General features: G+C 35.6%; 1 protein-coding gene across 48 annotated transcripts in view; it reads right to left on the bottom strand.

Moving 5' to 3' along the window:
- PTPRD (protein tyrosine phosphatase receptor type D) overlaps positions 1-22,739 on the bottom strand; it is a 2,308,694-nt gene that overhangs the window by 1,406,605 nt on the left and 879,350 nt on the right. The gene's annotated exons all lie outside the window — the stretch shown is intronic.

The following is a 22,739-nucleotide window of genomic DNA, read 5'->3' as shown; positions in this document are numbered from 1 at the left end:
CAAACTAAAATTCAAATATTTTGAAAGCACCAAAGTTCATCATGTCTTGTCTTTTGCTTGGACAATTATTTTAACTGCAAATAGATTGCATGGCTATGCCTTAGATCCAATGTGGGGGGAAAAAAAGACAGCTTTACAACTCGTGCTACGCTAAATATGAACTTATTTTTGAGGACAAATCTAGTAATTATGATTACTTTTACTGGTAAACTATTTCCTGGTATTAAAATGAAGGCATTAGTTCTACTTGGAGACAGAAGTAGAAAAAAATATATATTTTTCTTCCACCAAAATGCCCATAAAATGAAATCAGAATTTGCAAAACCTCATCCTATTCAATTTCACTTTCTTAAATCATTATCACTATTCAAATCATATTGGTTGGATCTTAGTTCCTGCACAATATCTGGATAAAAGGCTATGTGGTCCTGGAGAATGCACACAGATACCAAGATGAAGCAAAGGACTCCAATGAAAATAGGTATCCATTAGCAAGGCTTCATTCTTTCAATTTCCCCATCATGGCTGGACAAATTGATGTTTCCTTCAGCAGTATATCCCTGATTTTTATTTGTTTACATATTATAATTCTTCTCCTAAGATTTTAGCTATTTCATTATCCTGCACAAATTTTCTGAAGATTCTCAACTCAAATTTGCTCATGGTCCTTACCACAGTCTTTATGAGCTGGTATGACCTAGCCCTTCGCCTACTTTTCTGGCCTCAATTTCTTCTCCAACTTTATGCTCTAGCCAAAATGGACTTTTTTTCAATTTCTAAATTTCACTGTTCCATCCCTTTTTTTTTTTTAAGATTTTATTTATTTGTCAGAGAGAGACAGAAAGAGAAAGATCACAAGTAGGCAGAGAGGTAGGCAGAGGCAGAGGGAGAAGCAGGCTCCCTGCCAAGCAAGGAGCCCGATATGGGACTTGATCCCAGGACGCTAGGATCATGACCTGAGCCGAAGGCGCCGCTTAACCAACTGAGCCACCCAGGCATCCCTGTTCCATCCCTTTCAAAGTGTCTTTGCATTTGGTGTGGTGAAGTAGCTGAATGTTACAACAGTTCTCTAGGTTTTGTTCCTCCAAAACGCATGCAGGGAAAGGAACTGTATAAAGGTGATTTTTTTTTTTAATTTATGTCAATTATATTTAAGCTCAAATAATTCCATATCACTTATAGACAGCCATAAAATGACTTTAGATTTGCTAAATAGAGACTGAGAGGTAACTTCCAGCACAATTTAGTAATTGGCTTTAAAAACAAGCAAATAAAAAAATGGAAGAACTTTATTATAAAGAAAATAGACCATCATTTTTGGTTGAGACAGAAAAAAAGGGGCACCTAAGTGCCTAAGTTGGTTAAACATCTGACTCTTGATTTCAGCTCAGGTCATGATCTCAGGGTCCTCATATAAAGACCAGAGCCTGCATAAGATTTCATTCTTCCTCTCTCTCTGCCCCTCCCCACCCCAACCTTCTGCTCACACTCTGTCTCAGAAAGAAAGAAAGAAGTGAAAGAAAGAAAGAAAGAACCCAATGGACTTTGGAAATTTTTTTTTTTAAGTTTTTGTAAGAATACTCCAAGAAACAGTTTACTCAGAAAAATCTAAGAGAAACTCTGCAGCACTTTTTAAAATGTACTTCAGTCAATTTTAATATGGGATTATGAAAGAAAAAAAAAAATAACCTGACCTAGAAGAACAGAAAGATTGTTCTTAAGAGATAGGTTGTGATCTTAAAGAGTAAAATAAATATATGTAAGGGAAACGGAAGGTATGCCCAGGTCAAACGTTTCTGTAAAAGGGTTTTAGGGGTTAAAAAAAAGTTCAATTGTTATTAAACAAGTAAGTGCCTTATACCCAAATAAATTTGCCTTTCTTTTTCTAAAGGCAAGGTTGCATAGAGAGATCAAACTATCTTCTTGGGAGAAAATAAATATGCATCTCATTGAAGGATTCAAGGAGATCCAAAGGTAGAGTAGCACTGTTGGAAAACTACCTCTTCAAGATGTAGTTTATTAGATCAATTCTTGTGTGAAAATCTGGGCAGGATTGAGAGGAAAACACAGGGAAGATTGTCATAGGCATAGAATTCTTCAAACTTTGTAAAGTTAGTTTCAAAAATTGGTATTTACTAAGTTGGCATAATTTATAATAGATTGAGATATGTGCTCCTTACTCATTAAGGGGTCTGTTTGAGAAGTTAGATGAGAAGTGGAATAAGAGAAGGCACAGAAAAGATGAAGCATAGTAAACAAGAATCCGTGGAAGGCAAGAATATTTTGAGCCACTGCTTCAGTTACGTTCTCTGTAGGAGTATATGCCTTGGACAGAGTTATTTAACTTCAGGAGGTAAAGTTGGACAATATATGTTTAAAAACCCTTTCCTTTTGACAGTTACTGTATTCATTTAATTTTTAACTGTCATAAGGCCAAAAAACAAATACAGAGAAGTATACAATCAAAGCAAATTCCTGAACCACAAAACGAAGTGTTGAAAAAAGGAAACAGAACATTCTGAACCTACAACCAATATTAGTCCTTTAAGTGTTAGAGAAGTTTTAACAGGTTGAACAGTTAAGCGCTCAGCTGAGTCTCCCTCGCAAAAATGTGTAAGAGAACAACACAGCAGGAAATAGAACACTAGCAACACCTCCATTCCCACTGAAAAAGGATTATAAAAATAAAGAAGTTTGCTATGCCTGTAAAGGAATAGAAGTTTTTCAAGGTCTGGAAAAGATAGAGCATTCTGGGGAGTAGCTCGTGATAGTGGTAGTAGGTTTGGCCAGACCACTGGGGTCACATTCCTCATGACTACCAACAGTTTCAGATCAAGTTGATTTTCCAGATGGAACACATGGGAGTTAGAAGATGAACCCTTCCCGGAAGGCATGTTTCACAGGTTGAAGCATTTCCATATCTAGTGTTCTTGTTAGCTTTTGCTGCAGCTCAGAACTTAATATGAGTGCTCACATAATATGAGTGCACACACAAGAGAGTGTATGAACCATATCACAAGACGGAATTCACATTCATTACAGCATTGGGATGCCAGAGATCCAGGACCCAAATGAAAAATCCAAATTAAAATGTTTTGAATATGTCACTTGGGAAAGACATCACCTCAGCTTATACCTGGTAACTGACTAAACTTTACAAGTTTCTAAATTCAGCAAAATGTCTAAAAGTTTCAAATGACACTCTGTGAGAAAGAAATGTATCAACAGCTGGAGTTCCCTAAAATGTGGGCAGTATGGTATTTACAATTCAGCTTACGAAAGAAAAGACACTGCATGAGTTCACAGGTCTTGGAAAATAGATAACTGCGTTGACTGACTGCCATCATAGCAAGGCTATGATCCCACCAAGACATTCCTAGACATTTCATCCTTCCAACATGACTGACTAGTCAATCCTGTAGGATATTGCATTGGTACATATAAAACATGTGCTGTAATAATAATGTGTGTCCTATTAATTCACTGTACTTTTTAAAAAGTAAGATCCCATACTAAAGGAATTCTTGAATACTTGCATGAATATTGTTAGCAACAATATTGTTATTAACTTATTGTTAATAACAAGAACAATAAAAAGAAGCAATGATCCAAGGAAGAGAAAAATAAATTGTGGCATCTGCTGTCAATGAACTACAGCTATACATATTAAAAGATGTTTAGAACCAAGGCTAGCAAAAACATGAAGACAGAAGATTATGTCAAGCATTATTCAATTTCCTTAATGTTCAAAAACCGACCAAATTAAGTAATTAATTATAAGGGATATATACTTAATAAAAACTCCTGAAATACTGAAGGAACTACACCTAATTTTATTGAATGGCAGCCACTGAAATGACTCACTACTCGGGTATCACAGGAGTTACTGGTGGCTGGCTGAGCAAAAATTTTGATTTAGGACTTTAATTCTCTGGACTTAACTAAGCAATTTTGGTTTTTATTTGGATTTTCACAGAGCACAGTGATTTAATTAGGGGAATTTTAATCAAATTCTAGGAATTCAATAATGGAAAAATTTTATTCTTCATATTTGATGTTTCTTTTTTTAAGATTTTATTTATTTGTTTGGCAGACAGAGATCTCAAGTAGGGTGAGAGGCAGGCAGAGAGAGAGAGAGAGACAAGAGGAAGCAGGCTCCCTGCTGAGCAGAGAGCCCAATGCAAGGCTCAATCCCAGGACCCTGGGATCATGATCTGAGCCGAAGGCGGAGACTTTAACCCACTGAGCCACCCAGGCACCCCTGATGTTTCTTATATCAGAGACATTCTATTATTATTTGTATATGGATATTCATTTTCCACATAATATTTTAATCTGTAATGACAACATGAACAGTAATAATTTGTGAAGGAAGAAATGAGTAGTGTGGGAAAACTCAATAGGTTAAGACAACCACAAGACAGAGAATGTCAAGTAGACTCTTCCCTCTCTCCTTTGTCTCTTGTTTTCATGAGGGTCTGCATTCGCGCAACCCACATGGCCTTCTCCCAGCTCCACTGTTCCCAAAGTTCGGCAGAAGGCACGGAGCACATCTAGCTGAGTACCTTCTGGTGTCCTGCCTCTTTCAGTGCTTCTGAGTCCTCCTATGTCAGTCAGTTTCTCTGATGCCAGGCAATAAACTTAACGGGGTCAACTTGGCCTTGTTGAGGAGGCATTTGGTTGTTCCTACATGCCAATGACTAAATTGGAAGTCTGCTTAACTCAGTGGTGGAGTATTCAGTCAATTTGCCTACACATTTAAGACCACATTTTCTAATCCTGTTTTTAAGAAAACTGGCTACTTGACCTCCATTTGTCTGTCTCCTGGGCCTTAATTCTGAATTGATTTTAAACTCAGGAGGGGAATAACAGGGTATTATTTATTGATCCCCTAAACCCTAGCAGCAGTGAGTATAATAAAACACCAGATGACATTACCAAATATTTATTACTATCAGATCAGTCATTGTTTAATAGTCTTAATTCCTTTTAGGACTCCATAACAAGACAATATTCTATATAGAGTCTACAGAGTGTATATACCTCAGGGTCAGTGGAGGAGGTATGATTTTTTTTTTTAATATATCTGTGTGTTCTAATTTTTTTGGAGGAAGAAAGGCCTCAGGACTGGATTTATATTGAGTCTGATAGCTCATTTGGAAAAGTCATATGACAAAAGTTAGGAGTAAAGTTATTAGAACTGCTCTTAGTTTAGTAATTCTTCCTTCTTCTATTTCTTATCCATTAAGAGGAGGAGGAGAAGAGGAAGATTAAGAGTAGGAGGAGAACTAGGAAGAAGAGGAGGAGGAAGAATCACTTAAAGTTGGATTCAGCTAAAGTCACTTCAGATAACCAGCAACAATTTTTATTACCTATGTGAAATAATAAAGGGTGTTGATAGGTTAACTACTATGTATGAAATCACATGCACAGCACTTCATAAGAAGTAGCTATGGGATTTTGGAAATTAGTATTTTAATTGATAACAACTGTGAAAAATCACCCTTTGTATGATTAATGTAAATCTGTTTTACTTAATGTTACTCCTGGTTTACCAACCATTACTAAAACAAATTGCAAAGAATTTGCCATTATGTCAACTCCTTCTTCCCAATGCATATTCTAAGTGCAAAGATAATTATTTAGACATTTAAATTTATTCTAACAATTATGTATTCCATGTATTTAATATTGAAATTTCATAAATAAAATAATGCTAATAACTCTCACAAAAAATTTTTGTCTTTCCAATTATAAAACAAAGCAAAAATAGATTATAAGTCTGGTTTATATAAAGTTGTCAATGTAAAAAGAGATAGCCATACACAAACCAAAATGCCTCCACCATAAACTCTATTCATTGAGTAAACACATTCCCAATCTACTTATCCCTTCCTTTTCCCAACTGGTGCATCAAAACTTCAACTTATTTCACTGTAACTAATCTCAGAGAGTGTTCTGTAAAGCAAAGGCTGAACATGAAAATTCATATTAAATTGTGAATAGCTAATTGTCTCTTTAACTTCCCACAGTTTTTCACTTAAAAAATAACATAAGTAATTCCCTATATAGCAAAATATCAGTTATATTACCCAAACACTGTGAAGATATTTTAAAGTGAGGGATTATTTAGGTAAACTATTAAAAAATAAGGGTTATTTGTCGGAGGAACCTGAGGACTCCCAGAGACTCAAGGACCTAATGGAATCTTTCCTATTCATCCTAATCATTACACTTGTGTATTCCTTCCCCAGTTCCTGAAGCCCTCTGCTCCCTCCAAATTCCCAAGTTTCTATCTCATCCACTTATGTACGGGATAGTAACTAAAGGCAGTCAGGGTTTCACAAGTTTCACAAGAGCCAAGTTTCACAAGCACCAAGGTTAATGGGCAGCCAGCCAGTTTCACAAGGGCCAATCTCCTAAGAGCCATAAAGCAAAATGGGGGAAAAGATCAGAAATGTGATGACAGCTAACTGACTTACCAATGCAACTTCTTATATAACTACAGAATGTTAATTTTCCCTTTCTTGCCATAGGAGAGTGGATCTTAAATGAAATACACACACACACACACACACACACACTACACACACACACACACACACACACATACACATTGCACACACACAGAAGCACAGGATAAAACAAAATAATCCTACTAGGTGCCGTTTACCAATTATTTACTAAGTAATTACTGAATGTTTAAAAATATTTTTCTCACTCTCACTACTTTTATTCAACATTGTATTGGAAATCTCAACCAGAGCAATTAGGAAAGAAAAGGAAGGAAAAGGCCTCTAAACTGAAAAAAACTATCAGTATCTTCAGATGACATAATTTTATATATAGAAAACCCTAAAGTCTCCATCAAAAAACTTTTAGGAGAAGAAAATTCAATAAATTTGCAGGATACAAAATGAATATACAAGAATCTATTGTATTTTATACACTAAGAACAAATTATCCAAATGAGAAATCAGAAAACAATCCCCTTGGGGCACCTGGGTGGCTCAGTGGGTTAAAGCCTCTGCTTTTGGCTCGGGTCATGTTACCAGGGTCCTGGGATTGAGCCACACATCGGGCTCTCTGCTCAGCAGGGAGCTTGCTTCCCTCTCTCTCTGCCTGCCTCTCTGCCTACTTGTGATCTCTATGTGTCAAATAAATAAAATCTTTTTTAAAAAAAAAGAAAGAACACAATCCCCTTTTTAATTGTTCAAAAAAATAAAATACTTAGGAATAAATTTAACCAAGATGGTAAAAACTTGTAATGTAACTAAAAAACATAAGGCATTGATGAAAGAAATTCAATAGCAACAAAAACAACCCAATTAAAAAATGGGCACAAGATTTAAATAGATATTTTTCCAAAGAAGACATACATGTGACCGAAAGACAAGTGAAAAGATGCTAAACATCACTAATCACCAGAAATTGCAAATCAAAACAATCAGATATCATGTCACACTTGTCAAAATGACTACTAACAAAAGGACAAGAAGTACCAAGTGTTGGTGAGGATGTGGAGTATAAGGAACAATTGTGCACTACTGTTAAGAATAAAAATTAGTGCAGCCACTAGGGAAAATAGTGTGGAAGTTCCTAAAAAAATTAAAAATAGAACTACCATATGAGGCAGCAATTTTACCTCTGGATATTTATCCAAAGAAAACAAAAACACTAAATCAAAAAGATATATGTTTCCCTATATTCATTGCAGCATTATTTACAATACCAAGATTCAGAAACAACCTAAGTATCCATTGATGTATGAAAAGATAAAGATGATGTGAGATATATATATGTATATACACACACACATATGTACACATATGATGTAGATAAAGATTATGTGATACATAAATATATATAGCATAATTTATGATACCAAGATTCAGAAATGACCTAAGTGTCCATTGATGCATGAAAAGATAAAGATGATGTGAGATATATATATATATGTACATACACACACACACATATACACCCACACATACACATATATATAAATAAATAAAATGGAATACTATTCAGTCAAAGTAAGAATGAAGTCTTTCCATTTGCAACAACATGGAATCTTTAAGGTATTATGCTAAATGAAGTAAGTCAGAGAGAAAAATAAATGCTGTATAATTTTACTTATATGTGGAATTTATAAAAACAAAACAAGCAAACAAAACAAAATTCACATAGATACAGAGAATACATTGGGGGATGGGGTAAGGAAGTGGGCAAATGGGTTAAGATGAATAAGAGGTACCAATTTTGATTTATAAGAAAACAGGTCATAAGAATTAATGTATAGTATGATAACTACAGTCAGTAACGTTATATTGTAAATTTTAAAGTTGCTAAGAAAGTAAATCTTCAGTTTTCATCCCCCCAAAAATAGTTGTAACTTTGAATGGAGACAGATGGTACTAGACTTACTGTGGTGATCATTTTGTAATGTATACAAATGTCAATTATGTTGTACATCAGAAACAATTGTTGTATGTCAATTATATTTCACTAGAAAATCTTTTTTACAAGGACCCTCCATTATTAGATTTCTCAAGGTTATTATATATATGCGATTCAAGGTTACTTGGGGTCCAGGATCAACACTGACAAGTGCACAGTGAGCCTTGGTGCCGTCAATGAATCTTGGATGTTGGTCACTATTGATGAATCTTCTGTAATACTGAAATTATCCAAAAGAATATGTTTAATATTATTATCCCTGGGAGACTGACAGAACTTTTCAAGTACCGAGATAATTTGCTAAACAATGAATGAAACCATAAAATCTGGATGTGAATCCAAGATCCGACATTGACTGGTTTGTGGCCTTGGGAAAATTAATTCAACACTGTAACCTTAACCACTTCCTCTACAAAGTAAGCATAATACTTACCTCTTACAGACTGAGTTGTATCCCACCGTAAAAGTACATATGTGTACTTCTATCTCCCAGTACATCCAAATGTAACCTTATTTAGAAATAGGGTATTTTACAGAAGTAATACAGTTAAAACAAAGTCACATTGGAGTAGGATGAGCCCCTAATACAATATAAACGGTGTCCTTATGAAAATAACACCATGTGAAAGACAGAGACACAGAGAGACCTCTATGTGAAGACAAAAGTAGAGACTAGAGAGACACATCTATAAGTCAAATGTGCCAAAAAATTGCCAACAAACAAACACCAGAAGCTGTGAAAAAGGCCTGAAATTGATTCTCCATCACAACTCTCAGAAGAGACCAGTTCTCCTAACACCTTAATTTCAAACTTCTAGCCTCCAGAACTGTGAGACAATAACTTCCTTGGTGTTTAAGCCACTCAGCTTCTGGAACTTGGTAATGGCAGCCCTAGGAAACTAACAGGCTACCTGACAAAGTGATTGGGCAATATGATTTGTAATACACCTGACATAGGATTAGCCCTTTCTAAATTGTTATTAATAGCAACAGTGTTGGAATATTTTGAACCATAACTGATAGGTAGTCATGCAACAAACTTGATTTACTCCTCATATATTTTGGGGGGGGGGGATTTATGTATCCAAATTTCCTAGTGGTAAGGCAATAGGGAAAACAGGAATTTTAAAGGAGAAAAATCTCATGCCAGTGTGTACTAATTGTTTGAATCCCCTGTAAATGGTTTGGCAGGAGAGGAGGTTGGAACATTTAGCTAAATTGAAGTTTGGGATTATCTGTGAATTTAAAGTATCCATGCCATTTTGGCCCCTATTAGCATAAGTAATCGAGAGGAAAATCTTGCCAGTTTTGCTTTTCCATAAGGTATAATGTGGACTTCAATATTTAAAACAATTCGTTAGCAGGCTTAAATGGTATTATGGAACAGCATTAAAGGATGCAAAGAGGTAGTCTGTGACCTTCATTTTAAAGATGAGCAAATTGAGGCCCATCAAGGTTATAGTGAACTCAAGGCTGTATAGTTCACATTGGAAAAGGTAACACTAGAATCTTTGTCTTCTAATTTCCTGGTGAAAATTGAGTGTGTCTTTCAGGATTCTTGTTATGTTCTGAATTCTGTGGAGTTTTACTACTTGTCAGAACCCCAACTCTGCACTTGGAATCTTAAGACCAAGGTTGGAAGGATTCAGATTGAAAAAGAAGAAAGTGACATTATAACATTTTCAATAAAAAGCCTCAAAAACTGCGTATGGGAAGGGAGCAGTATTGGGGACAGTGGACAATTATTTTTACACTAAAATTATAAGCTGTGTAACACATTTAGAGAAATCTTTTTACATTGTTTAGAAGATCCATTAAACGTGGCCTGGCAAGACCTTTCTAGGACAAGACTTTAAAGCCCTAAATGGTATTTGGAAATGTGGCTAACTCAGATTGAAGTCATTTGCATTATATTATAAAACACATAGGACACTTAGGCCATCAAGATCACGGGGATAGCTGAACTTTGGCCCGCACATAATTTTGCAAATACAGAGTGTACTCCTAACCTGCTTAACAACCAACCCCACTTAAAACAAGCTGCCCTTTTTCATCTCTGGTGTACTCAGCTTTTAAGTAGACCTTGTGGGAAGAAACATTAGACTTAATACAACAAACTTTGTTTCATGTTTGTTTCCACTTTGGTTTATTATTTTTATATTTCCCGTCCATGTAGGACATTTCCATGTTGCCTGCCCTGAGGATAGCACTACCGTAATTGAGGGGCCCTGTTCAAAAACTGTTTCGGAGAGAATCATTCAGTTTCATTTTACAGCTTCATAGCCCAGAACCAGAACTTTTCAAAAGACACTCAATAACACCAATGCAGGGAACCCTCTGGACAACATATCAATTTGTATTATGAAGTGAATTATGGCTGTACCCACCAGAGCTGGTATAGTTAAGTGTCTGTCAGTGTTTCCATTATATTTTGAGGGCTTCTTACTTGGTTGCAAAAATACCCTTCAGGCTGAAGCATATAAGACCAGCCTAGGAAGTTTAGTTTTACCTTTTAAAAACACTAGCTTTCTTTTGTGTTTGCTTGTATACATTGTATAACAAAGAGAAATCTAGTTTTCTTTTTTTTTTTTTTTTTTGGTGACAGTCTTCATTTATTCCATGTTAGGCATATCACATTCAGAGTACCATACTTTTGAGGAAATAAGACAATAGGGCATGTTTAATGAAGATTAATTTGAAAAAACTTAAAAATATATATGTGAATTATTGAAGGAAATATTTGCCTCAATATCCCTTCCAAAACTGAAACTGTGTGAATGAGTCTCCCTCCCCCCACCCTCTGAGGCCCTTTAAAATCCTCTAGTCTATATGAAATGTTATTTCTTTAAACCCTCCCCAGTACACTTCATGTGAAGTGTACTGCATCCACTTTCATGATCCCGTTACATTTTGCCTGGTCTTCTGTTTATATTCCGGCCATTTTTTTTTTTCAGTCCTCTGAAATGTCCTGTAGAAATCTAGTTTTCTAAGTAAGTATGGCTGCCAGAGAGATAACGTTTTTAATGGGGAAAGCTTATGGTGTTAAGAGTCATTTCTCTGAGTATAATCCATATTGTTCTCCTTGGAAAATGCCAGGTTCCAAAAATGAGGATTCCAATGTGGTGTAAATGCCCTCCAAAAATTATAAGTGTATTTATTTGCCCTCTGAATTTTGAATCCAGGAATCTGCGCTTATATTTTAGATGGGATACAGCTACATTATGTTTCAAGTTTTCCCTCTGACCATGCCCCTAGTCTCACATTGAATCCATGTGAATTCTTGCCCTTCCTTCAAATCCTAGCTCAAATTTCCTAATTTCTGAGAAGAAAAGGATTCAGGGATTCTTTCCCTAAGCCACTTTGCACATAATACCTAGTTCCAAGAGAGCAACTGTTAGCTCATACCACTTGTATGTGTGTCTGTTTCTTTAGTAGACTTCACAAACTCTGGACAAAGATAATGTCTTGTTTACTTGCAGTGTTAGACATATTACATGTGCTCAGTAAATATCAGGTACTTGATTGAATGAGTGAGTGAATGAATGAATGAATGAAGTACTCTGTGAAATAGGAATAGTGGCAAGGACATTCAAGGAATTTTTTTTTAAGTTATCTTTGAAAAGTAAGGACTTGTCTTTAATATGATTTTCCACTTCCAGGTCTCAACCTTCTAGAGGGTACAAATTCTCATATGTCCATAATTAAGACTCTCTCAGGAAACTGAATGACTTGTAAACTCTTACAGGTAGAGATATACACAGCAGGATTTGTTGAGAAAATTACTGATCAAAGAGTTAGGAGATGAAGTATTTGTTCTGACTTAGTCACTGACTCCATGACCCTCTTTCCAGTTACTTAATAACTCAGTGATTCAATCTCTCTGCAATTGGTGGTAATAGCAGTTCTTATCTGCTTTTCAGGGGTGTTTAGGGGAAAATGTGTTAGCACATCTGAGACATTTTAAAGAAAAATCCTAAATTATAGATAGTATATAAATTAAAAATTATATTGCTATTTCATACTATGTACTAAATAATTTATTGCAAACAAAACTATTTTGGTGAAATCACATCAATCTAATAACAAAATATAATTGAAGATTTGATTCTTTCACTTGTCGTAAGCAATTGGATTATATTTATTCTATAAAGAAATGAAATGAAAAGTAGATTGTTTGATCATTTCTGCATTTGGCACTTGGGGATAGTCCATATGATTATTATGATGGATAAGCTGTCATGCTCTACCTGAACCAAACACATTTTCAAGGAGAGGAGCTAAAAAGAATTACCAATGCTTTTATTTTTTTTTTTTTTAAAGATTTTATTTATTTATTTGACAGAGAGAGAGCACAAGTAGACAGAGAGGCAGGCAGAGAGAGAGAGGAAAGCAGGCTCCCTGCTGAGCAGAGAGCCCAATGAGGGACTCGATCCCAGGACCCTGAGATCATGACCTGAGCCGAAGGCAGCGGCTTAACCCACTGAGCCACCCAGGCGCCCCACATTACCAATGCTTTTAGAAGAAACATTACTGGAAGAAATCCAGTAAAACATTACTGGAAGAAATCACAGTTTTGCAAGCTGTTTAGCCATTGAGGACTATAAAGCTTCCAATGTTTCTCAAAGTGTAATCCATGCCTCAGTATCATTTTGATTACTGTAAACTAGAGAGTCTCAGACCTCGTTCTCAAGAATAAGCAACTCTGGGGTGGGGTCCATCAATTTGCATTTTAATCTCAGAGGATTCCGATGAAGACACTCAAGTTTAAGAACCACTTCAGGAGCTTACATCCTGTGTTATCTCTCCTGTTCAGGAAGCAAATAAGAAAGTACAGACTGAAGATCAGGAACAGAAAATAAAGCTTGCCTGTGTAGTGAAGAGTGATAAATTATTCTCTTCCTTTAAAATCACTGAGCGTATTACATTTTGTAGAATTTGTAAAGGAATTATAAATCAATGATATAATTATGTTTTGGGGGAGAAAAGAGTTTCTTTTTTTGTTTTGTTTTGTTTTGTTTTGTTTTAATGTGGACAGACTGAACTAGAAAGAAGGAAAAAAGACATTGACAGTTCCAGTTTGTTGTAGATTACCAGGGTTTAAGAGTTTAATTTGTATTGATGGGGGAAAGGAAGACTCCACAAACTCCTTTATTCTTTCTTCTGTCTCCACCTGGAACCAAGCGGAAGTGCATCAGGCACAGAATCATTTTGACACTTAAGGGTTTGTCTTCCAGCAGTTATCAAGACAAGTCAGGTAAAAATACCAAACAAGGTTTGATTGTAATGTGTCTCTATTATTAAATGGATATAGCACTTTGCTTTGTTTCTGTTGGTAAGATAGCATATAGTCATGTAGAAAATTTCAAATTATGGAAAAGATTACAGAGGCAAATGAAAAACACCTGAATTTCCGATATAGCATGGCAATTACTGCTCTCATTTCAGTGAAAATTCTTCTAGAGCTATACACCTATTGTAGAATATGATTCCATTTATATAAAGTTATACCTATAATTAAATTTGCATGTATTTACATAAATATAAATATATGCATATACATGATTTTATGTTTTTACATGCTGCTTTTCCATGTCAGGGCACTTTTTAGAAATCTCATAATCATTAATATCCATGGAATCAACAGGAAAATAATTAGACTTAGGTTGGTGTCAGCTGTTTCATTTCCTTCATTCATGTCTTAATTCCTGGGGACTTCTGTCCCTCCCTCAAAAACTCTCTGCTCTAACTTCTACCTCTAAACCACTTTAGCCATAAACATTATATGGAAAGACAGAGATAAACGTGGGGGTTAATTCTAATTCTAATTCTAATTCTAATCATATGAGATTCATTAGCACCTAAGGAATCCTTGGTCTAATGCTTCTTAGAGGTCGTTTCCTGTTCTATAGACTTCTTTTTTTTTTTTTTTTAAGATTTTATTTATTTATTTGACTGACAAAGAGAGAGATCACAAGTAGACGGAGAGGCAGGCAGAGAGAGAGGGAAGCAGGCTCCCAGGTGAGCAGAGAGCCCAATACAGGGCTCGATCCCAGGACCCTGGGATCATGACCTGAGCCGAAGGCAGAGGCTTACCCACTGAGCCACCCAGGCACCCCTCTTCTATAGACTTCTATTAACATTTTTTCTAAAGTACTTTCTCAAACAATTACTCCATGGATGCTAAAGAAGGCCAAATAAGTTGAACTTTTTATCAAACATGTATTTAATACTTACAGTATTCTAGGTGCACTGTATAGATTATTTTACTGAATCCTTACACCTACCATATAAGGTGAAAGTCATTCCTGTCTTTATAGGAATGCTGAGAAAAACTGAGTCTTAAGGAGTGTAAGTAGATGTTGAGAGGATTTCTCATAGTGGAGCAGTGTGGGTTGCAGGAATGGGGAACATCTACTTAATGAGTACAGGGTTCCTTTTGGAGTGATAAAAAAAGTTTTGGAATTAGATAGAGGTTGTGAATGTATTGCTAATGTACTAAATAACAATGAATGAGTCACCTTACATAGTTAGTTTTATATTATGTAAATTTTACCTCAATTTAAAAAAATGGACAATGAAATTAAACCCAGTTTTTAACCCCAGAGACCACACTCTCTTGATTGCTACAAAATACTGCCTCCCACATGGCTATATTGGTTCAAGTTTTACTAGATCGAACAAAATTAATAGCTTTTGCTGCAGAAATATTCATGGTCTTGTGCTGATAAACATGCTAAATCTCTCATAGGATGATTGGGTATATAGGGATGTGGTAAGTAGTGTTTCTTAAATTACTTTTTTCATGGAACCCATTTTACCTGGAGTGTTTGTTTTTACAAGGACATGTTTCATAAAACACCTTTATGGAATAACTGTTTTCTTCAAAGCTCCGAAAATAATGTTTATTACAGAATTATTTTCACTTGGATGGTCTACTTAGTATATCAGCAAAACTTCATGGGAATTCAGGCAATATAATAAAGATGGAACAGTTGCCTGGAATTCCCCTTGAGATCATTTCCTTAGCACTTGTTCATAATAGAAAGAGTAGAAAGTGCAAAGGAGCTAAGCAATTACACCTTTTATATTCTATTTGAAACATTTACTATTTACTTTTTAGTTAAGTTTCATGCAAATGATAGCTCTGCTATGTGCACATATAACTATTTAAATTTTATGATAAAACACAAAATGTATAGAGGAGTGTAGATTTGACATTCTGCAATTTTTAGCGCAGCAGCTTCTGGGCTTAAAGGTTTTTTTTTTTTTTTTTTTTTTTTTTAAAGATTTCATTTATTTATTTGGCAGAGAGAGATCACAAGTTGGCAGAGAGGCAGGCAGAGAGAGAGAGAGAGAGAGAGAGAGGGAAGCAGGCTCCCTGCTGAGCAGAGAGCCCGATGTGGGACTTGATCCCAGGACCCTGAGATCATGACCTGAGCCGAAGGCAGCGGCTTAACCCACTGAGCCACCCAGGCACCCAGCTTCTGGGCTTAAATAAGTCTTTCAAAAGCAACTGAGAACACTAACTTCCTGAATTTGAAAAAAGAAGTGTGTTTTATATACATCTTATGAGGTTTTCTTTTTTCAGTTATCATTCTCGGTAGAGAAAACAAAACAATTTCTAAAACAGAAATTGAGAACAATGATTTATTATAAAATAATGATTTATTCTTTAATCAAACCCAGCTTATAACCCAATTCTTCTATTCAAATATTCTGTATTAACTATTGTAACTTCATAAAAAGAATGGGGGATTTGGAATCAGTACAAATGAATTTTGTCTGTCACATATTTACTTATGTGTTTTATGATTCAGTTTCCCCAAATAAACATGGATCTTCCTACCTTGCAGAATTTTCATAAGAAGAATATAAGGTATACCTATATACCTACCCTTCTGAACATGTATATGTTCCTGACTATCCTGCTCGTAATTCTGACTTTCCTGTTTTCAGCAAGCCTGTCATTATTATGTTGGCTTCACTTGTCTCCTTACACAGTCTAGAACACGTAAAATCATTTCCCGGATGTTCTTAATAGCACCATACCATTGCTGATCTCTTTGAGTTGTAATGATTATCAGCCTGGTAAGGTTTACACTGGATAATCCCCATTGCCATTTCTGCTGGTGAACCTGTAGCACTTCTGGGGAAAAATTCCCCAAATAATCCTGGTTGGATGCATTGCAAATGCGTTTAGGCTGTATTTGAACTACTCAGCTCTCATTTCAAGAGCAAAGTGGAAAAAGGTCAAAAAATAATTTTTACACACACACCACACATACACACACATGTTTATGTCTATTTCACAGTTTCCCACACTAGACTTAATTTTTCCTACTTAAAGAAAATACCACTGTTCCTTTCCCTATTCAAAAAAAAAAAAAAAAAAAAAAAGAATGCATCATTCAATGTCGACTCTCTTCTGTTCAATTGACTTCTGTGTGTTTCAATCAATGTTTAGTTTTACCTTAAGGCAATTCTTATGTCATCGAGAGCAACAGGGAACCACATTATCTTTCCATATGTGAAGTCTGTGATGTGACCAAATATGGAGCCTGACAGGAGGTGAGGAGAGGTGGAAAGAGGCTGAATCTCAGTCAGGCCTGGCACACTAGGCAACTATATAGAAGTTAACTATATAGAACTATATAAAGTGCTCTGAAGTACACTGAAAGCATATTTGTGGAGGAAGTGGGCTCCTCCAGATTCACAGAAAACACTCAAAGCCAAAGATAAAGCAGCAGTGACAACAATGGAAAATGGATAGCCACTTGCCTGAGGACAGTTACATGTAAGAATGTTGTGTTCCTTCTACTTCCCCTATTTCAACCCAAACAAATAACAGAAAAGGAGGAAGAAATGTGAGGAATCAGGGCATTTGGTACCCTCCTCCTCTTCCTTCACTCCCACTCATCCCCATCACTTACTACTCTGAACATCTTTAGAACAGCTAGAACATCAAGTCTAGGCTGCACCCAGGCAAGGCGAGAATCTATGAATTAAATATGAGGCTGAAACATTAAAATAATCAAAATTCTTAACAAGAAATATAAGACCTATCACAGCAAAAAGTGGCTGAAAAGCTATGGGATCCCCAAATGTGATGAAGGTAGTAAGCGCACTACCCAGTAGGAAGTAGGTTTCTCAGAGCATGGCAGTGTTTAATGAAAAAAAGATAATGTTTTATACCTTCGGTATTTCAGACTCTTCTACTGAGTCAATTTTGATGATCTCCATAGTAAAGTAGTTTTCAAAAGTAATCCTTCTACCAGTTTTTATCTTTGAGCAAGCAGGTTTCTTGTTCCTTTTCTTTAGTCATTTTATTCCTGGCCTGATCTGAAACCCTCTACTAATAGATATATAGTCAAGTATTTGGCCAATCTGTTCTGGTATTGAGTGAACTAATTATTAAAATAATAAAGAACTTGGACTGGCAATGACTCAAGCTTCCTCTTTCTCACTGCCCCTGCAGGCTTGGCTTCTCCTCCAGAAGCCCCCACAATCCAGTAACTAAAGGGTTAATGCTCGAACAGTTGGGGACATCTTGGTCCCTGTTCAATTGAGTGGACTTATTTCAGTTTACACCAGTATATATTAATTTTCAATTTTGAGTATAAACCCAGTCTATTACAAATATGAGCAAATGAAACAGATGTCTTCAAATAGTTCCTGTCTCTCTTGAATGATGAATTGTTACTTTGTCACTGGATGCCCTCAATTAACCAACATTCACTAGTCTTTCTAGACTTTCAGATATTGCTTCCTTTTTTTTTTTTTCTTCTCTCAGCTGGTGTTGCACATTTCCTCATGATAAACTCCCAACCTTCCCTGCTTTGCTGGACGGCCATGGATGTATCACCACACATCTCAGATAATGGATTTGCCTTCTGAACTGAACTTTCTTACCAATCTAGAGAAAGAACTCTTTACAAAATATCTACCCTATTTCTGTAGATAATCTGAGTTCCAGATCTGTTTGACCAAATCAAACATTTCTTCTCTCCCTGTGTCTTTGCCACACACCAAAACTTTAATTTAGTTTTCCACTGGAAAATTTTATATTTTATTGAAAATACTCAAATACTGGTAGTGTAAAAGGTCTATGATAAATGAGAAAACACGTAAAATTTCAAATCCAGGGAATGGAGAAACATTTTATTTATTAACATACAATAAAATTTTTGAGGGTAATGGACCATTCTGTGCTTCAGGGAAACAAGTGCTTGAAGTTATCAACCTCCTCAAGATGTGCTGCTACACCGTATTGACTATGACAGCCTTATGATCTTTATTACTTCCCCTCAGGGCTTCAGACTAATATGAAAACCTGACTGCTTACCTGTCTAGATTTCCAGCCAATATCTCTTCAACTTCTTCATCATCCAATATGTATATACATTCAATACATTACTCATAAGAGCTCTCAAAATTAAGTTTAAAAACAATCCAGTTATAAAATAGATAAACGACATGAAGAGACATTTCATCAATGAAGATACACAGATGCCACATAAGCACATAAAAAATACATTCAAAATCATTAGTCATTAGAAAAATTAAAATTAAAACTACAGTGAGATATTATTATGCACCTATCCGAATTGTACACACCTATCAGTGTAACATAATCAAAGGACTAAAATGCTATCATCTTCATCGCATGCTGTGGTTGGAAGCAAGCCAAAGGTTCTGTCCACACTCAAGGTCTGAACATCAGGAGGCAGGACTCATGGGAGCCACATTAGAGTGTGTTCATCATGTTTGTCATATAAAATGTAAGACACATTTCAAAGTTTCAAAAGGAAGCAAAAATCACACATATAGCTAGGTATACAACATAGAGATAATCACTATTAATGAGTGCTGAATGGTTTCTTCATAGTCATCTATGTAATCTTGAAACCTTTGCCCTAATGAAAGGACATCATATATACAATAATTTGAATATTCTGTCTTTTTAAATAAATATGTATAACAGCATATGTATAAAAGAGGTACAGTACTTATATGACTATTTTACAATTTGCCTTACTTTTTAAGAACACATCCTCCTTAAATAATCTTCAAAATTATAATTTTAGAAACTGTAAAATATCTTCTCCTAAAGTTTATAATTTATTTGTTTCCCTATTATTTAATAGTTAATTTGCTTCCTAATGCCATGTTATAAATATCGCTATGATAAATCTTAGTTTCATTAAAAAAAAAACAATCTCCTAAATATATCTTAAATATATACTTTGAAGAACTAAGTGGGAGCATTTCACTTCCCAGTTTCAAGTCTAAACTTTTATTACTATCATCACTGTTACAGTCCTATTTTTGACCACTTATGTGCTCCTGTTGCTGTATTTGACTGATAGCTGACCAGTTCATCAGCATCTTTCAAGATACTTGAAGTGTCCACTCCTCCAGGAAGCTAGATTGATTGAAATGACTTTTCTAATGGCACTCCATTGGCATCTCTCCTTTGTACTGTTACAACATCATTTTTTTTTTAATGATGTTCAACTTGCCAACATACAGTACATCATTAGTTTTTGATGTAGGGCTCAATGATTCATTAGTTGTACATAACACACATTGCTCATCTCATCACCCAGTTACCCCATCCCCCCACCCACCTTCCTTTCCACAACCCTCAGTTTAGAGTCAAGTGTCTCTCATGGTTTGTCTCTCTCTCTGATTTCTTCCCATTCAGTTTCTCCTCATCCCCTTTGATCCTCTATGCTATTTCTTATATTCCACATATGAGTGAAACCAAATGATAATTGCCTTTCTTTCCATTGATTTATTTCATTTAGCATAATACCCTTCAGTTCCATCTATGTCAATGTAAATGGTAGATAATCATCCTTTCTGATAGCTAAGTAGTATTCCACTGTATAAAAGAATCACATCTTCTTTATCCACTCATCTGTTGAAAGACATCTTGGCTCCTTCCACAGCTTGGCTATTGTGGACATTGCTCCTATGAACATGAGGGTGCATGTACCACTTCTTTTTGCTACATCTCTATCTTTAGGGTAAATACCTAGTAGTGTGACCTCTGGGTCATAGCCTAGTTCTATTTTTAATGTCTTTAGGAACTTCCCAACTGTTTTCCAGAGTGATTGTACTAGTTTGCATTCCCACTAACAGTGTAAGAGGGTTCCCTTTTCAATGACATGGTGGGCGCCTGGGGGCACAGTCTGTTAAGCATCTTCTTTCAGTTCAGGTCATGATCTCAGGGTCCTGGGATGGAGCCCTGTGTCATTGGTCTTCCTGCTCAGCGGGGAGTCTGCCTCTCCCTGTCCATCTGCCCCTCCCCTCAGCTCACGCTCTCTCTCTCAAATAAATAAAAATCCTTTTGAAAATTAATTAATTAATTAGTCGATTGACTAATAAATTAAATGATGTGTATACGTGTTTTCTTTCTTCCAGGATTGTAATGTCCTTATCAGGCAGAGAACACATCTCTTTCTTCTTCACATCTTTAGCACCTAACACAGTGCATATAACACATAATAACTTCCTAGGAGGAAGTTGTACTGAGCTACTGAAGTAAACTAAGATAGTGTGGGTACACTCTGGAGATAGAGTTTTGCTAAGCCATCTACATTTTACAATGTGTTCTTCCATCCTTGAGCACACTAACAAAGCCTAAAATTAAATGAAGGAGATTCAGACACTCTTATGCAACATAAAGGCCCTTTGTATCACATGCAACTCTTTAAAAAAGGAAGCAAATATAAAAAAAGATCAAGAAATTTGCAACGACTCTTCCTTCACCAGAAAGAATGTCTATCCAAAGATGGAGATAAATATTATTACGCATGCTTACACACCCTGAAACTTAAAAATGTATATTACAGTCATCCTCTTGCATTCACAAAGTGATTGAGATGATCATTTAAAAGTCTACCACAAAACCCCATAGGAAGAAGTAAAATAGCATTTAATTATGTAATGGGTAGAAGAGGTGCTTTAGGACAATTTTATCATTTTAATACCCTTGCAGGCCCTGTGATAAGCATTAGTATATTTGTTTTTTATCTGAAATAGCCTGCCCAAGATTTCACAACTAGTCAGGGACAGAGCCACACTTCAAAGATAGGAAGGTCCAATTTCAAAACCATGATCTTCCTATTTCTTTGCACTGTGAGAGCACCAGGAAATACCATAGTATTCAGTTTATTACCAGAAATGTTCCCTAAAATATCAAGGGAAAGAGTAGTAATGACTAACAGCAGGCTTGAAGTTGAGGCTGCATATCTATGGGAAACCATGATTATTTGCATTGTGCTATGTTTGATTTAGTTCCCTGTCAAATGTCACGCCAAAGCCTTGACACAACAGAGATTTGTGCCTGAAGCCATTCATTCTCTGTCTGGCTGAGCACATTGGCTGGTATATTTTACATGGATATTCAAAAGTCACACCAGTCTCTGAATAGAGCCTGAAAGTAACTAAGATTTAAAAAAAGTATGTATGTATATGTATACATATATATACATGTATATGAAAAATAGAGTTGAGTCACACTCAAAAAAAAAAAACAACCTAGAAGTATGCTTTAGTTTTTAAATCTCAATTATTCATATATGTATATGATTTGCTTATAGAAGTTTTATTTTTTCATAGAGATGTAACATGGCAGAACACATACAGTATGTTTTGAGTCAGATTTAAAACACAAAGATGAGTACATAAGTGTATTTCCCCAAGTATTATGTTTGCATAAAATAGGTTATCAATTATTAATGATATCATATATTTATATATCCACATTTTTTCTAAGCACAAACCAACTTTCAACTTTCCTTGAAATATGAAATTACTTTATCACAAAAAAAAATCAAAGAACTGCCTCACACAATTCATTGTGTGGTGGAAAGAATCAAAATAGGGTAAATGACCTAAGAAGTTTTAGAGAAACTATAAGCAAACATTTGTGAACCTATTCATTATTTAAATACCTCCAAAGAAATGACAATCCTTTCAGTACCTTATCCCAGAACTCACATTCCTTATATGCTACTTTAAGCAATTTTTTCTTGCTACTTCCTCCGTAGAGGACTGGTTTTCATAGCTTCTGTATGTGGGATCAGTTTCCAGTTCCTTCCTTCATCTTTCTCCCTTACAGTCCCTGAGAATCTTAATTCCTTTTGTCTTTACTCCTGGAGTTCCCACTACGTACTTTTAATTCAATGTATACCTTTTCTTTTCAGCTCCCTCTCAGGATTCAAGATTATCATGATTCATGATATTTATAATGTTCTTTGTCCACATTTAAA

Source organism: Meles meles, chromosome 11, assembly GCF_922984935.1.
Source record: "Meles meles chromosome 11, mMelMel3.1 paternal haplotype, whole genome shotgun sequence".
NCBI lineage: Eukaryota > Metazoa > Chordata > Mammalia > Carnivora > Mustelidae > Meles > Meles meles.
This window is presented reverse-complemented; position numbering and strand designations above follow the sequence as displayed.